The following is a 19,533-nucleotide window of genomic DNA, read 5'->3' on the forward strand; positions in this document are numbered from 1 at the left end:
CCAGAGGGGCCTGGAGGTGCTGCTGTGGCCCTTAGGTGTGCTTCTGGAGAGTTCACCATGCACTAGGCTGTGGGGAGGCTCTGTACATTTTTAATTCAAATAAAATCTTCACAAGTATCTAAGATGACATTATTTTTATCTCCATATCACAGAAAAGGAAACTGGGAGGTTAAGTCACCTGCCTGGATTCACACCAAGGGCCCTCAGCTTGTGTTTTTAACCCTTGCAGACCTGGAGCAGCCATCCGCAGACAACTCCCTGCTTGGGACCTTGGGAGGTATGAGAGATGGAGGCCATAAGAACATTCCAGAAAGACCACTCATTCATAGCTGCAGCCTTGGTAGGGCAGGGTGCTCAAAGCTCCTCTCCCCAAGGCCTGGGATACCTCCAAGGCACAAGGAGCACTTCTGGTCCCACATGGGCCTGAAGATGCCCCTGCCTCCACCAACACCCTTGGAAAGTTGTTAATTGGTTACACTTGTAGCCAACAGAGGGGGGGTGACCTAAATTTAGGGCACTTTTCTGATCTGTCATGGAAACGTGGGGTGGGTCTGAGGGTCCACTCCTGCTTATCAGCCGTCCCCTGCCAGCCAGGGGGAGCCCTGCTGGCCCCGTGGAGGTGCATGAGGACCCTCCCCCCGCCTCTCTGTGTGGGTGCGCTGGGCTGCTGTGTTCCTGAGGCGCCGGTGGGTGCGTGACGATGGCAGCTCCCACCCAGCAGAGCCGTGAACAGAAGGGGTGAGCTGCCGGCAGCTTTAAATAGCTCCTTGCTGTATCTCACTTGCCGAAGCCCCAGCCCCCCAAGTCTGGCTGCCCCAGGGAGGAGCTGTGTGAGCCCCAGAAATGAGGCCAAGAGAAAGGGGCTCAGCCCCCCAACTCAAAAACATCCTCCTGTCACAGAAACACCTGTTCCTGACGATGCCTAAGAGACAAAACCCACTTTTTTCTTGGATGGGTGGGCAGGGATCCAAAAAATTGCTCAAGGGACTGTGGGCTTATTTTGGCTGAAAAGATGCCGTGGCCAGGTGTCCACTCAGGCCCTCTCTTAAAGGAGACATATTGATCCTCCAAGCTCAGGTGTGACCCCAGCCACTCAGACACTGAGAAGCAACCCACCACCTCCGGCTCCAAGATCAGTCAGTGGAGACTCCCTTGGTACCATCTCTCCTCCTTACCTTGGTCCACATCTCCCTATGCACAGACCTTTGATGGTCTTGACCCTGCAACTTAATTTCCCATCACTCTTCCCAATCTACCTACTTCATTTGAAGACCTTCTTTCTGCTTCTCCAACATTCTCAGCTCATTCCCATCTAGGACCTTTGCTCTTGCTGTTCCTTTGGCCTGAAATGCTCTTCTGTGGCTTGTCCCATAGTTAGAGTCAGCCACACTAGGATTTTCCTGGGCTCCAGGCGCCTTTTTGCCTTTGCGAGTCCTTTCCTCCATAAAAAGATACACAAATCATACTTTATGACTGCATTGGTATAAACACAGATAGATTCACATTATGTATGAAAATATTTTCTTCAACCTGAAAGCTCATGCTTTTCTTTTGATTTTCAAAGAAATTAAAACTTCTCAGGGCCTCTACAAGTATGGTATATACAGTAGTATATACAGTATATGTAGTAGTGTTACTGTTCCCAATGGAGAAATTAGCCCTTATCGAAACCTTCTCATAACGTAGGGCTCCATTCAAATGTCTCCCTCCAAAAGCCTTACTTTGAACACCCCACTTAAAACTTGATCACACACTAGTCCCAATTTATTTATTTCCTGATTTATTTTCTGTATAGATTTTACAACTACCTGATAGTTTCTTGTTTATTAGTTTCGTTGTTTTGTCTCCTGTAAGTATCATGGAAACTCCATGGGGGCAGGGACTTTATTTTGTCACCGCTGATTAACTGGTTTCTTGCACAGAGAGGTCTGTAACATGGATGAGAAAATAGCCTGTTTGCTTGACCAGAACCCAGAGATCCTCCTCTCAGCTGTTGGCCACCTGTGCTCTCTCTTCTTGGGACCTCAGTCCCCTCCAGGTTTGAAGGAAAAAACAAATCCATGCCCAGACCTCACACACAACTCACTTGTCCTCTCAGAGCCTTGGTCCTTCCATCTGGAAAGTGGGGATCATAATGCTGACCTATTCTGAGAGTACAATGAGGTAGCATATGCAAAAGCAAAGAACCAGCTCACAGAGGGATGTAGAGGGCCCAGTAGACATGTTTCTTTCCCCCCTTCTCTCTGGCCACTTCAGAGCTTACTCTTATCTAATGCAGTGGGATCTCATGCTACTGAAGTTCATGTTCTCTCTCTCTCTGTCTCTCTCTCTCTCTGTCTCTCTCTCTCTCTCTCTCTCTCTTTGGTACTGATTGAACTCAGAAGCTCTTTACCACTGAGCCATATCCCATTTTATTTTTGTATTGAGATAAGGTCTCACTAAGTTGCTTAGGGCCTCACTAAGTTGCTGAGGCTGGCCTTGAACTTGCCATGCTCTTGTCTCAGCCTCCAGCATTGCTGGGATTACAAGTATATGCTACTGTGTCTGGTGGGCCATGTACTTCTGTGAATTTTGTTGGTTACAGATTGGCCATGTTCCCCTTTCCTCTTGCAGAAAAACTTTAAAGAGAAGCGCAGTGGAAATTCAGAACATCTTCCTCTTTTTCTTTCTTTCTACAAATATTTAATGAGACCCTTTTATGTAACAGGCACTGTGCTGGGCTCCAGGGAATCAGTAAAAAGTAAAAAAAGGATACATGGTCCCTGCCTTCCTGGAGCTTGTGTACGGTGCGTTAGGCAGGTGTTAATCAAATAATCACTATAAATAATGGAATTACTTTGTGCTAAATGCATCAGAGAAGAAACCCAGTGGGCTGTGAGAACACAAGATGAGGGAGTTTGACCAGGTCAGGGAGTAGAGGATAGCTTCCCCGGAGACACAAATCTCTGACCTGAGATTTCCAGACAAGTTGGAGTTCACTAGGCAGGGAGCCCAGCGGACAGTAGGAGAATTCCAGACAGGGGAACAGCATGTGCAAATACCCTGTGATTAGAGTTAAGATCAATGAGATGGAATGAAGGGAGAAGTATATGACCATGTGAGATAGGCTGGAGCAATGGGCAGTGGCCACACTGTGCAGAACTTTGTAGACCACGTTACGGCATTTTTTTCTTTGGGGAGGTCCTCAAAGGATTTTAAATCATACGACTAGGCTTGTATTTTGAAAAGATGACTGTGGCTGCCTATGAAACAAGGATTTTAAATTTATGACAAAAAATCTTCAGCAGTCCTACTAGAAGAGGAATGGCAAATATATGCCCTACTTGTCAAAATTCCCCGTTCTTATTCCTATAGCAGACAGCACTAATCAATTATAGCAGCAGTTCTCAAAATGTGGTCCTCAGACCATCAGCATCAGCATCACCTGGGAATTTGTTAGAAATGCAAATGATCATACCTCACATCAGACCCTTGAATGGGGTAGAAGCCAGACATCTGTGTTTTAACAAGCCCTCCAGGTGATTCTGATACATGCTAAAATTTGAGAGCCACTAAACTACAACACTCCTTCCTAACCAAGCCCTAATGCAGCGTCAAGACCACCTCAAGACGGCCCTCTAAGTAGTCAGTACTAATGCAGGCTAATTGCACAGAGTGCTTGCTGGGGACTCCTCTAAGGGGGCTGCACAGATCCAGCTCTGGAGCTCAAGCACAGACCCTGGCAAAGCCCTAAATGTAGGCAAGCTGTCACAAGTGCCAGAAGAGTGAGCCATTGGGAGATATTGCCTCAAGCCCCTGCTCAGCTGCTGCCTGGTGGGTATCTTCTCCTCAGGCCTCGGTTTCCTCATCTGTGTGAAGAAAGTGTCTCTGAACAGGATCACTTCTGTAGCTTCTGAGCCAGAGTCAAGCGGATACATGCTCAGTCCCTGGGGAAAACCCTCTATAAATCTGCCTTCTCATGGGCTGGGTGGGGGTGGAGCAGGCAGTGCAGCCTTGGCAGAGATATCGTCCAGAGTTTGTAAGAGGCAGCACGTGACTCGGTCCTGGAAGGAAGCATCCATTACCCTGGGCAGCCAGAAAACCAGGGAGACAGCGTGGGAGTGAGCGAAGGAGGAGGCAGAGCTCTCAGCCCACGTGCTCCCGCACTTTCCCAGGCCTGGGACCCATTAGCAGACTGGAGGACTCTAAGCCCAGAGAGTGGGGATGAGGGATGGGAGGGGCCAGATTCTAGGAAACCATACAGGATACAAAATATGTGGCCCCCGAACTTCCTACAAATCCTGAAACTCATAACGGAAATTCCTCCCACAGATCCACAGTGAAATGGCTTCTCAGCTCAAATGTCACCTCAATTGAGAGGCCTTCTCTGATGAGCCATCTTTCCTCCTCCATTTTTTTTTTTCTCAGTGTGGGGATGAAACTCAGGGCTTCATGCATGCTAGACAAAAACTCTTCCACTGAGCTACACTAGACCCCCTCTTTTTTTTTTAATGGAAATTTTCTTCTTCTTCTTCTTCTTTTTTTTTTTTTTTTTAGTTGTAGATGGACAGAATGCCTTTATTTTATTTGTTTATTTTTATGTGGTGCTGAGGATCGAACCCAGTGCCTCTTGCACGCTAGGCGAGCGCTCTGCCACTCTACCACTGAGCCCCAGCCCCAGCCCCAGCCCCCTTTTATCTTTTTATGACCTTTGGAACTCAAATCACTCTTCAGAATCACAGTGGCTACTTCCCGGCATTCTCCTGGGATGCATGCTCCCTGAGGGCAAGGGTCTCCCTGTCTTACTCCTGGCTCCACAGCCACCACAGTGTGCGGGGAATGATTGGCGATGACTTAACATTATTTCAGCATGTCCCAACAATCTCTGAAATAGGGAATGTGATCCTTCTCCACTGTTCGGATGGAAATACTTCAGGCAGATAAGTGACTTGCTCAAAGGTCACACAGGTAGGCATTGAGAGAGCCCCTATTTGAGCCTCTGTCTGTCTGACCCAAAGCTCAGGATATTTGGAATGTGAGAGCAAAGGGGCTGCTGGGAACATTGCCCAGGAGAGAGGGGGCAGTGCTGACCTCAACTCCCAAGTTCCTGATAAGGAAGCAGCAGCCCCACACGAGGAAGGCCCCCAAAGCTGGAATTCCTTTGTTTAGGATTTCTAAAGGGAAGTCCTACTTTACACAGCTGCTGTCCACCTTCTGGAATTTGTTACTCCCAAGGGGTCTTCACAAACTGAAAATAGAAAGGAGTTCAGAGAGAGTCGCACAAAAGTAATGGATGGCAGGTCCCCTGAGATAATTGAAGGAGAGTTTGAGCTGGGAGTTTGAGCCTAGACACTGGAGGTCCGCATCAGGCTGGGGACTGCCCTGGTCTCCCCAGATGGTTCCCAGGTGCCACAGGCAGGAAAGCATGTGGGAAGTGCTGGATCTCCAAGTTCCAGCCTACTTGCTGTGGGATTGGGGCTGTCTCCATTCTTCCTCCCAGCTCCTGCTGGGGCCCCGTTGTTCAGCAGTTGGGGGACTGCATGTCTTGATTTGGGGACTCGCCTGCCCAGGATGGGCAATTTGCATATGTTCTGGTATTTCCTTCCTTCCTTTTTTTTTTTTTTTTTTGGTACCAGGGATTGAACTCAGAGGCACTTGACCACTGAGCCACATCTCCAGCCCTATTTTGTATTTTATTTAGAGACAGGGACTCACAGAGTTGCTTAGCGCCTCACTTTTGCTGAGGCTGGCTTTTTATATATATATATATATATATATATATTAGTTGTTGATGGACCTTTATTTTATTTACTTATTTATATGTGGTGCTGAGAATTGAGCTCAGTGCATCATGCATGCTAGTCAAGCGCTCTACCACTGAGCCCCAGCCCCAGCCTGAGGCTGGCTTTGAACTTGTGATCCTCCTGCCTCAGCCTCCTGAGCCGCTGGAATTACAGGTATATATATATATATATGTGCACCCGGCTGTTCTGGTATTTTCTTTGGAGCCTCCCCTTTTTTTTCCCAGAAACTTTTTTTTTGCAAGGTCTTTATTGCTTCCTAATTTTTCATGCAGCTTCCATTTATTTGTCTTATTAAGTACAAAACTCAACAAGATGCTCACTTTCTTTTCTGATTAAGATTTGTTGTGAATTCCAGGTCCACACCCTTTCCCTCAGGTTAGCCTAGGGTGGGAAAGGCCTTCATGTCCCCTCTTCCCTGGACACCCAACTCTGGGTGACTCCCTCCCACCAGCAGCCCCCACTCTCCTTTGGGGATTATATTTCCCTTCATTCTGTTGTCTGGGCTTCCTTGCCTCCCCTTCCCTCTGTACCTCCGCTTCTTCCTTCTTTGCTCCCCAACACACACTTGTGCCCCACCCCATCCCTTCTACCTCTGTTCCTTCTTTCAGGCTGCCTACTCCCATGGCTTCCCCTTTCCACTTGGCCAATTTTTTCCTCCTCCTCTTCCTCCTCCTCCTCCCTGAGGCTCCTTTTCTCTCCATATCCTTAACTCCCCTCCCCTCCCTCCACAGCACCCTCACACTCCAGAGTCACCAATGTCTCTCTCAGCCCACCCCTCCCTCCCTGAAATATCTCTAGGCCCACATTGTGCTGTAGCATTCTCAGGGGATATTTCATTTCTCCCCAGCCCTTCAAAGTCTTTAAATGGCTGAATCCCTGAAAACTCCCTCCCTCAAAGCCAACATCAGTGAGGACAGGCAGGGACAGGTTCCTAGTATGACAATAAGCTTCTGGCCTACTGTGGGCAGGACATAGTGAGGCCAACAACTTTCAACGGATCCCACTCTTCTTTAAGGAGGCCTGGACAGGGACAGCAGCCCCCTCTTCCTCGCTGCAGACTCCCCAGATAGAGGTCTTGTGGCCATCCAGGGGCAAGTGGCTGGGGAAGGGGGTGTTACCCAGACCCTCTCCATAAGCAGCAGCAGCTCTGGGCCCTCTGGAGGGGCCTGACTTCTGCCTGGGCCTTTTCTGCTGCAGCTTCCTGGCTTAGGACAGAGGTCCAAACTCTCAGACACCCCCATGTATGTACCTCTTTACACCCCTTATACCTCACATCAGGGCTTCTCAAACCTGGGTGCAACAGAATCACCTAGAAAGCTTGAGAGTGAGAGACTCCACCCACTGGAGTTTCTGATCCTCTAGGTCTGGAGAGGACACGAGAATGCATTGCACTCTGGACACAGGCTCACCCTGTGGTGGCTGCTGGTCCAGAACCCAGCCCTGAGAATCACTGCTCCATAGATACCCACCTGAGCATGCACTGCCGGGGACACCTTCCTGTACAGACTTTGCAAAACAGCAAGGGAAGCCAGGTAGCTGGGGAGAACTGAAAGCTTTGAACTGAGATGGGGAATTCCTTGGCCTAAGAACACAGACCCTGGCCTCATTCTCTCTCGCTCTGACTCTGCTATTTCTCTTTCCTTGCCACGTTTCCACACACTTCCTCAGTCCTCACCCTCCCTGAATCCTCCAGTGGGCCTCCCAGCTCCGCTGCACACATGAGCTCATCCATCTCCATCACCCTGTGAGTGAGCGGTGGGCAGGTGAGAGAGGAAGATTACAGGAGAACGGGCGCTGTTCCCTGCTAACAGGGCACTCGCTCACCGCGAGAACGCAGCCAATTATTCCCCGTGTTCTGGGGGATAATCATTAATGCCACAGGAAATTCTAAACAAGTGATTAAATCATTACTGGGGAAGGCACAGTGAGCCTGTGCCACCATTAAGCTTCCCTCATACTGTTTGGTCTCAGGAAAGTGTACCTGGGAAGGGAGAATGGCACATTCCGGGCCCTGCAGCATCAGCAGCAGCCAGTCTGGCAGGGGTTGTCCCCAGAACCACCTTCCCACTGAGCTGCACACCCAGCTATGGCCCTCAGAGCCCCTCCTGAGCAGCCACAAAGAGGGCTCTATTCCAACAACCCTTCATGATAACATGCCACTTGATGAATCCATGCATTAAATTGACAAAGATTTATTAAATACCTACTATGTGCCTGGTGGGATTCTAGAGACTGGGATTACAATGTGAATAAGACAGACAGGTCCCTATCCTAGTGGAGAAGGCTGATGACCCACATCATCAACAGGGCAAGTGCTCAAGAGGAAATAAACAGGACACTGGCTGTTTTGAGCCAGTATCTACTGGGAGGAGCTTGGAGGCCCCCCTATTCTCTGACAGCCCTCCATGGGGCTGGCCAGCAGTTGATTCCCATCTCTTGGGGCTGCAGATCATGTTTTATGTGAATATCAGCAATGTCAGAGCAGCCCCCTTCCTACCCCGAGTCCCCACCATGCTATCTTTGGAAAGATAATGAATGTCTCCAGCAGCCTCTGTTTTTAAAGCGCGGTGCGTCAGGCATTGCGACTGGGCAATTTATGATCATGACATCATTCCATCCACAGAACAATCAAAATGTTGTGGACTAGGTGTTTCTTAGTCCCCATTTTATAGACCATCGAATGGAGACCCAGAACATTGGAGCCATGTGGCCAAGTCACACAATAAGTGATTAAGGGTTGAACTGAGTTCTGAGCAGAGGCATTTAACTCCACCTTTTCCAGACACCCAGGAGAAGCCTGAAGGGCCTGTGTGGGCTCCTCGGGATTCATGTCAAGGCTACAAAGGGGCTCTCCTTGCATCAGCTTCTATCATGCAGCCCACCAAGGGGGAAATGATCTGAGATGGCCAACTGCAATTGAGGACCCTAGATCAGTCCTCTTTGGCATCTCCAGAATGTATGTCCTTATAGAACCCACACAGGCCACTGGCCCTACCGCCCCGCTATCCCCTAGGACCTGCAGCCCCAGAAGGCTTGTCCTGCTTGTCCTTGCATACCCTGCACCTCCTGCCCCTGCAACCAGGCTGCCCTCCCGAGGGCCAGCAGGGCAGCCAGGGGCAGCCAGGACAGGAGCCTGGGTCTGCGGTGACTCATTGGCTGGTGCTTGGGAGGCCATGGTGAATTATTCACACAGATTCTGTGAATTATTCACGTTGTTATTATTTATTTTTCAGATACGCCTGCAGCAGAGCCTCCAGGCCCATGTTCAAAGGATGACATAACTCCTGACTCCTGATCCCCTCTGTCTGTGGAGAAGGAGCCCGGCCTCTCTCCAGCCTCACTGGCGAGTCCCAGACCACAGGCTAAGGGCAGGGAGCTGCTGCCTTGGGGCAGACTCCTGCAGAGCCCCTACCTGGGCACCAGCTGCAGCAATAATGGTCCCCCCTCTCTGGGGCTTCACTGTGTGCCAGCAATCGGCTCAAGTGACTGTCACAACTGCCCAAGGGAACACACCACCAACCCCATTTTACAGATGAGGGAACTGAGGCTCATGTTGCATCCAACGTCCCTCATCAGGACCACCAGTTAGTAATTGAGATTCAGGCCCAACCTGTGGACTCTAAGGTCAGTGGCAGCCATGTTGCATATGTCAGTGGGCGGGCGTAGTGTTTGACAAGGTCCAACTGCACACGCCCCTCCACCCTCCGCTCCAAACCATGCTGAGAGAGGCCACACCCAGGGCCTCCAATGCTCTAGAGGAGGCATCTCTGCATCTCTATGGCAACAGGATCCTGAGCAGCCAGAGCTGAGCTTGGTTTGTCTCTGAGAGGGAGAGGTGGACTTTGCCCATAGAGGCCCCAGGTGTCCCAGGCTCTGAGCAAGTGTGACTCAGGGATCTCCCAGCAGTCTCACCCAGTTCCCCTACCCCCAGACACAGCTCTACTCCTTCCTCCCAGAGCTCCCAGGAAGCAACCACCCAGCCTCCCTTCCCCACTCCTCCTCTGGCTCCCTGCAGTCTAACCTCCATCCCTCAGGCTGCAGCTCAGATCCTTTCCCTGGGGAATACCATCCCCCACCCTGGACACACACACACACACACAGTGCCATCTGGAGGAGGAGCAGTGGACTCAGCCCTGGAAAGACACCCTCCTGTCCTGGAAGGGCACCTTCCTCTTTTTGCCACCCCATTCACTCACTCCCTCATCCACTCATGAATACGAATTGAGTACTTACATTTGCCAAGCACCGTTCCAGAATCTAGGGCCCCTTGTCAGGGCCTGGGGTGGGGGGTGGGGGGCAGCCCCTCCCCCAGGACCTGTCTTCCTGGACACAGGAAGTCAAATCACAGGCAAACTGGATGGGAGCCTGATCTTCCAGCCCCTGACTCTGGGTGACCTTGAGCTAGGAGCTCCCCCTCTGCACCTTTCCCTTTTTACAAGAAGGGAGTGGGGCAGGATCTGCTCTCCACAGCCCTGCCAGCCCGGCTTTACTCAGGTGTCAGTAACTCAATAACAGGAGCAACAGAATCATTTCCATCCCACAGCTGCGAAAGTCAGGCTCCGCACGTGCTCCAGCTCAGGTGGACTTAATAACTGTCCCTCTCTTCCCGGCTCCGTGCATTTTAAAGGAGTCTGGGGATGGCTCTGCCACTAATGGTGGATTTCAGTTGCCAGAGAGGAAAGGAAGCAAGCTTTTGCAGAATGCCTGTGTGCTCTCCTCACAAATGTTCTTTATTCATCTTTGCAGAGTTAGATCCCATTATCCCCATTTTACAGACAAGGAAACTGGGACTCAGCCCACACGGCTGGTAAACACCAGGGCTGGGATTTGAACCCAGGCCTACAGCAGCCCATGCTCTTGCACCTATACAAATGGAGTGCAGCTCTTTTCCAAAGCCTGTGTTGGAGCTGGGGGTGGGCAACCAGGTCAATCCTTCTTTGAGGGAATCTTCTGGGTGCTGCAGATTTCCGCTTTCTCTGCCAACCAACTAAGGAGGGGCGGCCTTGGGCCCAGCTGTGCTGAGTCATTCAGGGCCTACAAAAGTCCAAGTTTGTTTATCCCAAAGCAGCCACCACAGCAGTGGGCAGCAGGGCAGGGACTGTGCCAGGTCTTTACCTCCAGGCACCTGGGCTTTGGGGCGAGGGGTAGGCAGGTGGGGCAGGACCACAGAATCTGACACAGATGTGAGGGCAGGACAGGGCTGTCCTCTGACGCTGCAGCACCAACACCTCTGGCCCATTAATGACCCTGTAGGCAGGACACTGGTCTCTGTATGAGCCTGGCTTTTGCCCAGTGGTCCTAGAGTAAATTAGTCTGTCAGTGTAATCCTCGGGCCACTAACATCTGAAAGGGCGGGGCTGTTCATACAGCCAAGTCCCTTTTCATGTTTTTCTGGACTTCCAGGATCTTCCAGGCAGATCTTGCAGGAATGTGCATAACAGAAGCTGTTACTGTGCTCCCTCCAGCGCCCAGCCCCGGGGGCAACCCAGGTGTGACTCCTGGGCTGTCAGGCGTTATGGATCAGGCCCTTCTCCCCTCTAGCCTCAGTTTTTCCATTTGTAAAACTGGGGGATGCCTATATCCTTCTCCTGGGTTGGGTGGAGGATGTATATAAAGTGGTCTTGTAAAGTGGTCATGATTCCAGTTCAGATGACCAGCCCTGCCCCACCCCAGCCAGGCCTGAGGCTATGGTCTGGAAGCAGAGAAGCTTTCCCAGGTTCTGGGTTCCTCAGATCTACAGTGTGCTGGTGGCAGTTTCTCCATAGAACTATCCTGTAAAGCATGGTCATCTGTACCTGTTGGCCCTCTCCAGGCTCTGTAGAAAGCCAGCTCTCCAGACCTTCATCGTGGACAGACTGGGGGTTTCCAAGGTCAGACCCAGGTTTCAGAACAGGCTGCCGTGTGGTCTCTGGGGCAGAAGGTTCTGGAGAGAGTCAGGGCCTGAGCTGTGATCAGGACCCAGGTAGAGGTAGCACCTTAGGCAGAGCCTGAGGCCCTCTTGCCCCTGGCTGGGGGAAGTACTGTTGTGAGTTCTTTTTTTTCTTTTTTTCTTTTCTTTTCTTTCTTTTTTTTTTTTTTTTTTTTGAGAGAGAAAGAGAGAAGAATTTTAAAATTTTAATTTTAATTTTTTTTTTAAGCTGAGGATCGAACCCAGGCCAGCCGCACGCATGCCAGGCGAGCGCGCTACCACTTGAGCCACATCCCCTGCCCTGTTGTGAGTTCTTTTTACAGATGACAAACTAGAGGTGTAAACTTTGAGCTAAAGTCCTGGAGCTGGAAAGCGGAGAAGCTGGGATGGAACCCAGGCCTTCATGATTCCAAGGTTCAAGTCCAGCCTGGGCCACCACCTTCCTAAGTCATCCCTATCAAGATGATGATGTGCTGAGAAATGAGGCAGGGCCCCGCTCTGGGCTGGGCATTAGATATTCTTTCTCACTTAACCTTCACGACAATCCTCTGAAATAGAGACTATTATTTTTCTCCCCATCTTATAGGGAAGAAAACTGCCCCTCGGAAAGTATAAGGCCCTAAGGTGACTTGTTTGCTCTTCACTATTATATCTGGGGTCTGGGGAAAGTGACCCCCATTACCGATCTGCCATAGTTGCACTTCATCTCTAAGTGCTACTACTCACCCATGTTAGCCTTCCATTTGAAGGTCCCCTTACTCTTCCTGTGCCCTCATCCTGGCCCCTCAGACCCGCAGCCAGGATTGCAGAGGTGGCCCCCACCCCAACTCCAGCAACTAACTGCCTTTAGCGCTGCCTGAGGCCCACTGGGAACCTGCCCCTAATTGCATCTCAGGCTGGGAGGCTATTAGCCCTGATTGCATCCCCAGTGTCTGCCTTGCCCCCTGGGTACATGCTCTCAGCTTCCACAGGGGTTTGAGATGACATCAATCTCCAATCCAAGGTCCTGGCCTGCTTGGCTCCCCAGTACTTCCTCCCATCCCCCCATCCCTATTCCAATGACCTCCTCTAGAGAGCTGGTCGCCTCCCCATGGGGCAGTCAAGAGCCCTGGCCTGAGCATGTCCCCAGCCAGTCATGTATAGTGCACCTACCTACCTCTGCTTCCACACTGCACAGGCCCAGCTGCTATGGGACCCACATGGACCCTGTCCCCACCATGACCTCTGTGTTCCTCCACTCACTACCTCCTCCTCTTCTTTTCAGAGTGGGAAGACAAGCATCTGGGAGTTAGGAATCCTGAGTGCTTTTCCTCTCTGTGTGACCTTAGGCAAGTCCTTTCCACCATCTGGAGACTGGCCTATTTTCTCTAATTCACTTTATCAGACAAGGTTGACATTTTGGTGATTCCTGGGATTTCCTTCCACTGATATCTAGAGTGCTAGGCATGCTGCCAAGACTTGAGGAGTCTAGCAGGGCAAGTTCCTGCCCTCACAGTTACCACACAGAGCCATCAGGGACAGCAGAGAGAAGCACAGGTTGCCGTGGAGGGCGGGGAGGCCAGTATTGGCCCAGGGAACCTAGAAGAGAAGCTTTGTCTAGCTTGGAGGTGTGGTCTGAGAAAGCATCCTAGTTTCTGAGGCCTAAAGGATATGGAGGAATTTGTCACATAAATGAGGCTATGGTGTGGGGCTGGACACAGAGACTGTTCCAAGCAGAGGGAGGAGCACTGGGAAGTGGCCTTTGTGGGGGGAGGGCATCAAGTGTAGAGACTGGAGGCTGGACCAAGACCTTGTTGGAAGAGTTTGAACCTTATTCTGAGGGCATGTGTTTTAGTCAGCTTTTTCACAGCTGTGACCCAAAGATCTGACATGAACAATGTTAAGAAGAAAACATTTACTTGGGAGCTCATAGTTTCAGAGGTCTTAGTCCATAGACAGCTGACTCCATTCCTTGGGGCCTGAGATGAGGTAGAACATGAATGCCAAAAGTAGGCTGGGCACGTGGCTTAGTGGTAAAGCACTTGCCTAGCTTGTGTGGGGCCCTGAGTTTAATTCCCAGCAGGGCCCTCACCCCCCCCACACACACACACACAAATACCATGAGCATCATGGCAAAAGTGTGTGGTAGAGGAAAGCATCTGAGAACATGGCACCAGGAAGTAGAGAGAGAGACGACTTCACTCACAGGGACAAAATAAATACCCCAAAGGCACGCCCTCAGTGACCCACCTCCTCCCGCCACTCCCCACCTGGCTACAGTGACACCCAGTTCATCTCTATCAGGGGGATTAACTCACTGACTGGGTTAACTTTTATAATCCACCTCTGTGTTGCACTGTCTCACACCTGAGCTTTGGGGGGATACCTCATATCTAAGTCACTGCAGCATGGAAGAGCTCTAGCAAGACTTGGAGCAAGGGGCTGGGGTTGTGGTTCAGAGGCAGAGCGCTTGCCTAGCACAGGCAAGGCCCTGGGTTCCATCCTCAGCACCACAGAAAAATAAAATAAGTAAAATAAAGGAATTGTGTCCAACTACAACTAAAAAAAAAGGACTTGGGGCAGGAGCATGATCCAGCTGCCCTGTGGAGAAGGACTCGGCCAGGGGCCTGCAGGCAGGCTCCTGATGGTGGCTCCTTCCTCCCCCACACCTACCCCTGCCATTGGACCTTCACACTGACCTTCTCCCCACCTTGGCCTCTGTTCCTCCATTAGCTACCTCCTTTTCATCTCTTCATACTCCTCCTGTCCCCATTAGAAAGGGAGACAAGACTTTGCTTTTTCTTTTTCTTTCACCCAAATTCCTCGGTTCCCCTTTCCCAAAGCCCACACACATACCCCTAAGTCCTGCTGCAGATCCCCTGGTGGAAAGAAGGGCAGGAATGGTTTGCAGGAGGTGACACGGCCATCTGCCCTAGGAGAGCTAGAAAGGAAGGGGTCTGGAGGGTCCCCACCTGCTGGCTGAAGCTCCCGTAGGGAACTACACCCCAGTCACGAAGCCGGCCACACCTCCTCCCCTCAGGGGTTAGTCCAGGTCTAAGCCACCAGACTGCAACAGCAAGTACCTCCAGTTTATCCGCTCCAGGGAGCCCTGGGGATCCTTCTCCCCTCCCCCACCTCTCCCTCCTCTCCTGGGTTCTCTCAAGGTCCCTGCCTCCGTCACCCAGTGCTCATCATGGAGCCGGGAACATGTGGGGGGGGGTGGGGGGGGTGCTGGAGTGTGTGGTGTGCGCAGGAAGTACAAGGGAGATGTGCCAGAGGGTGCCTCAAGGCTGGAAAGAGATTTCAGGAGGATTCAGAGATTAGAGAATTAAACTTCCTGCCAAGCCTCCCTGGAACCTAGAATGCTCGAAGGCTTGTGACCCCCACGTAGAGAGTGCTCGGCTGGCCAGGCCAGAGTTGCATGGACCCCTGGGCTCCTGCTCCTGGCCCTGACTCCAGCTCCCCAAGGCACATTTCCACACAGGGACCTGGAGCCCAGATACGCAGGGCCCCTTTCTCCCCTCAGCTACCTCCTAGGGGTAGGGTGCTCTAGCCAGACTCCAGCATTGTCACAGGGCACTTCAATGGCCTCTGCTGTGCATCTGTCTACTGTTCTCATCCTCAGCCCTTGGCCCAGCAGCCTCCTCACTCTCCTCATTTCTCTCCCTGTTCATCCTCCCCCTGCCCCATCCAGCCCTCACACTGCAGCCAGATAGCTGTTTCCATAAGGACACTAAGGTCACTGCTCTCCCTAATGCCCTTCCATGGCTCCCCATTGCCCTCATGGCAGAAGCCAACTCCTCTCCGTAGCTTACAAGGCCCAGTTTGCCACTTGGACCTCAGTGGCGACTGCCCCCAACGCGTACCACCTAAGGAGCCTCTTCTCCAGCCGTCCCTAGCGCTGGGTCCTGGTTCCTCTGAGTTGATGCACTGCCGGTTTCCACTCTCCGAGTCCCCATCACACATCTCCAGGAGAATCCCTCCTTGTTTCTCAGGTCTCAACTCAGAAGTTAGCTCCGCCTAGAGGCCAGAAGCCTCCGCCCACCAGGTAGGTGCCCCCTTTAGGTGTTCTCTAGAATTCCCCTGCCTCAGCACTGACCACACCTACTGTAAATGCCTAATTAACATATTTATCCCAGGAGCCTTCACTGTGCCCAGAAGAACTCAATAATGTATTCCAAGTGCATGAACTGAGGAATAAGGGGGAACCGGCAAGACGGCAGTACCCTGTTGTACCCAAGGGCCAAAGACACCACTACTGGATTCATAGCCATGTGGTAGCTATCAGGGATTGTGTCAACTCCAGGCCGGGCACTCGCCTGAGCATTACCTCATTTCATCCCCCTGAGACCTTGAGAGAGACATTACTGCTATTATCCCCTTTTTATAGATAAGGAGACTGCTATCGCATGACTATGACTTATGCCCACCAAACCTCATGATGAGGCTTAATCTTCCTTGTGAGTACCAGGAGGTGAGACCAGGTGGGCCCTCATGGGGGTGATTAGATCATGAGGGGCTTGCCTCGCCAATGGGTTAATCTATTCAGGGATTCCCCCCGCCCCCCAGTCCTGGGACGGAACCCAGAGCCTTCCACATGCTAGACATGTGCTCTACCACTGAGCCACATCCCCAGCCCCCATCACGGAGTAGTGGGTTAATGGGTTATCTTCAGAATGGGTCAGTATAAAAGCCAGTTTGACTCTGTCTCCTGTGTCCTGTGCCTCCTCCAGATTTCCAGAGTCCCCATCAGCAAGAAGGCCATCACCAGACATGAGCTCAGAAAAGTTAATCTACCCAAGGTCGCACAGTCAGAAGGTGGTACAGACTAGATCTTCCTAAGGGCTGGGGTAGGGGCTTGAAGGTGGGGCCCTCGCTCTGTGTGAAATGCATCTAGAACTCAAAAAAAGCCATTTATCAACTCTAGAACATTCCGCAGTCCAGAGAAATACCAGGGCCCCTCCCCCCACACACCCTGGAAGAAGTTCTGCTTCTCTGGGCACGGGGTAGGGGGTCCCTGAGTCCCTAGAGGGAATTCACCCTGGAACTTCCAGGAGGTGTAAGAGAAGCAAGTCCCTGGTGACGCCCTTGTCCCCACTCCTGTCTCCTTCAGAAACAGAAGTCCGGGAAGCTGGAGTACATCCCCTCATCGTCAGGGCAGAAGGTAAGGTGCTGAATTTAATAGCAAAGCAAATTTGGCTGGAGAGGAAATGAGATTTCTTTGTCAAGGTGAGAGCGTCTGGGAGAGCTGGGAATGGGGTGGAGTGGGGGGAACTGGAGCACTTTGGGGGGGCTGCCAAACGGGGAGTGTGGATCTGGAATTATTAGAATGTTGATTATGTCCTCTTGATTGTTAATGAAATTCTTCACCTTGGATTTCTGGACCAGGGGGAAAGCTCCCGGAGCTCATTTTCCTGCTGATGAGAGCAAGAGAGAGGGCAGGAGGGGGCAGAAGACTCTTGGCTTAGGGAGAAATTAAATTCCACCTAAACAAATGGGACTGGACAAGCCCAGCCGCTGCCATTTGAAGGCAGGGCCCTGGGCTGACCTGCAGTTCCTGGTAGAAAAGGGTTGGACACCCTGAGTAGGGAAATGACCATGTGGACTGCAACTTTAGGTGGCAGAGTGCGCTGACGTTAAGGGCCCTGCTCGCAGCCCTAGCAAAGGCCTGTGCCTGTATTATCCCAGGGAATCCTCCAGCGGCCATTGCGGGTGAGTACTATGGTTGTTCCCATCTTGCAGACAAAGACACTGAAGCACAGAGAGAACAGAAGCTTGTCCAAGTTCCCACAGCTGGGAAATGGAGGCACCAATATTTTAGTCCCAGCAGTCTGGTGCCAGTGCATTATCCTTCGAGATTCGAGATTCGAGATTCCCGGCTCAACCTCACTACCTCCCTGAGTCTTGGATGGCTCACCTAGGACCTGGAGCCAGTAATAGCTATAGAAGCCTGTTGTTAGGAATCAATGAAAGAAAAAAAAAAAATAAAGACAAACACAGAGATAGCATTCTCTTTGGAGATTTGCTCCCTGCCTCCCAAAGTGGAGAAGTGGCCCTTCTTATGATTGACTGAGCACCTACAATGGGTAGGCACTGTTGTAGAAACTGGGGACACAACAGGGAAGGAAATGGACAAAGTCCAAGGAATGAAAGACTTGAGCAAGCAAATACCTGGGGAAAGATTATTCCAGGGAAAGGAAACAACAAGTGCAAAGGTCCTGAGGTGGGTCTATGTCTGGGATGTTATAGGAACAGCAAGGAAGCCAGAATAGGTGCATTAGAAAAGGTAGAGAGTAGGAATTGGAGTTATGAAATAATGAGAGAAGGGCACATCGTGTCCAGCCTTGTCGGCCTTTGCAAGGACTTTTAGCTTTTATCTGAATGAGACACTAATCTACCAGAGGATTTTTTTTATGATTTCAAGGTACCACTCTGATTGTGGCATTGAGAATGGATGTTGGGGACGTGGGCAAAAACAGGGAGCAGAGTTGGGAGGCTATGGCAATAATTCAGGAGATGGGAGGTGGTGGCTTACTTCTGGAAGGTGGTGACGGAGAGGGTGCTAGGAGGTCAGATGAGCTCTACTGTAACGGCGAGGCCAACAGGATGAGCTGGGATCCAAAGCAGGGAGAGAGAGAGAGGAGCCCACTGCTGATTCCAAGGTCCTCCCTCCCTCTCTCAGTTCCCTGCACACCCGTCCCCTTCTCTGGTACAAACTTGACCCAGTGTATAAATCTGCCTCCTGGACTTCTGGGTTTCCCCAAATCCTGCCCCTGGTGCAGGAGGCTCCCCTGCACTCTGACACCCACCCCAGCCGCCCCTGGAGGGTCCTGGCTCCTCCTGACTGTGGTGCCCCTCACTCCCCAGAACTGACCCTGGTCCCTGTCATCCAGCAGCCTCCCCTGCTGCCCTCAGATCCCAGCTGGAGAGTCCCTCCCCAAGGAGGCCTTTCTTGGCCTGCTTTCTAGGTGAAGCCCCTGGATGCAGTTCTCCTGTTGACACAGAGGCAATCTCCTCTTTCCTCCTGTGATAGTTGTTTTTTTTTTAAATTTTTTAAATTTGGGGGGGAGGGTGATATTGGCAAATGAACCCATGGGTGTTCTACACTCTGCCACTGACCCACATCCCCAACCATTTATTTTTTAATGAATTTATTACTATAGTATGATTATTATTATTTTGAGATAAGGTCTAAGTGGCCTTGAACTTGTAATCCTCCTGCCTCCGTAGTTGCTGGGGATTATAGGTGTGCACCACCGCACCCAGTCTTTGTGTGATTATTTGCTGTAAACCTGGCCCTGCCACCACCTGACTGTAACCTCTACAAGGGCAGGGGCCCAGAGGTGTCCCTAGAAGAAGGCAAATCACCAAAAGAGACACACAGTGGTCTAGACATGGGTCCTTACACTTTTGATAGATTAACTCTCATTGACCTACAGTCTCCATCTGCTAGATAATGCCCAGCAAAGAGCAAGTGCTTGATGTATAGATAGTGAAGAAATGAAGCAGAGTTCTGGAAGATCTTAGGCATTAAGATATAAGTCTTGGGCTGGGGATGTGGCTCAAGCGGTAGCGCGCTGGCCTGGCATGCGTGCGGCCCAGGTTCGATCCTCAGCACCACATACCAACAAAGATGTTGTGTCCGCCGAGAACTAAAAAATAAACATTAAAAAAAAAAAAAGAAAAAGAAATATTAAAAAACATTCTCTCTCTCTCTCTCTCTCTCTCTCTCTCTCTCTCTCTCTCTCTCTTTAAAAAAATATATCTAAGTTCTTGGGAAAAATCTTCTGAGACTCAGTTTCCCCATATTTGAGGATGGGAAGAACACCTACTTCATGACTCGTTGTGGGGATTGTACTCCAA

The 19,533-nt window shown here is 51.0% G+C and overlaps 2 long non-coding RNA genes across 2 annotated transcripts; one reads left to right on the forward strand and one right to left on the reverse strand.

The window, feature by feature from the left end:
* Positions 1 to 10,492: 10,492 nt before the first annotated feature.
* On the reverse strand, positions 10,493 to 14,831 carry LOC144377174 (uncharacterized). Its single transcript, XR_013437862.1, has 2 exons — positions 11,579 to 14,831; positions 10,493 to 10,817 (listed from the first exon to the last, which is right to left on the reverse strand). It is a non-coding gene; the product is annotated as an uncharacterized LOC144377174 (long non-coding RNA).
* Positions 14,832 to 14,959: 128 nt separating this feature from the next.
* LOC144377175 (uncharacterized) lies at positions 14,960 to 17,678 on the forward strand. Its single transcript, XR_013437863.1, has 3 exons — positions 14,960 to 16,488; positions 16,784 to 16,834; positions 17,413 to 17,678. It is a non-coding gene; the product is annotated as an uncharacterized LOC144377175 (long non-coding RNA).
* The last annotated feature ends 1,855 nt before the right edge of the window (positions 17,679 to 19,533 follow it).

This window comes from Ictidomys tridecemlineatus, chromosome 1 (assembly GCF_052094955.1).
Source record: "Ictidomys tridecemlineatus isolate mIctTri1 chromosome 1, mIctTri1.hap1, whole genome shotgun sequence".
Lineage (NCBI taxonomy): Eukaryota > Metazoa > Chordata > Mammalia > Rodentia > Sciuridae > Ictidomys > Ictidomys tridecemlineatus.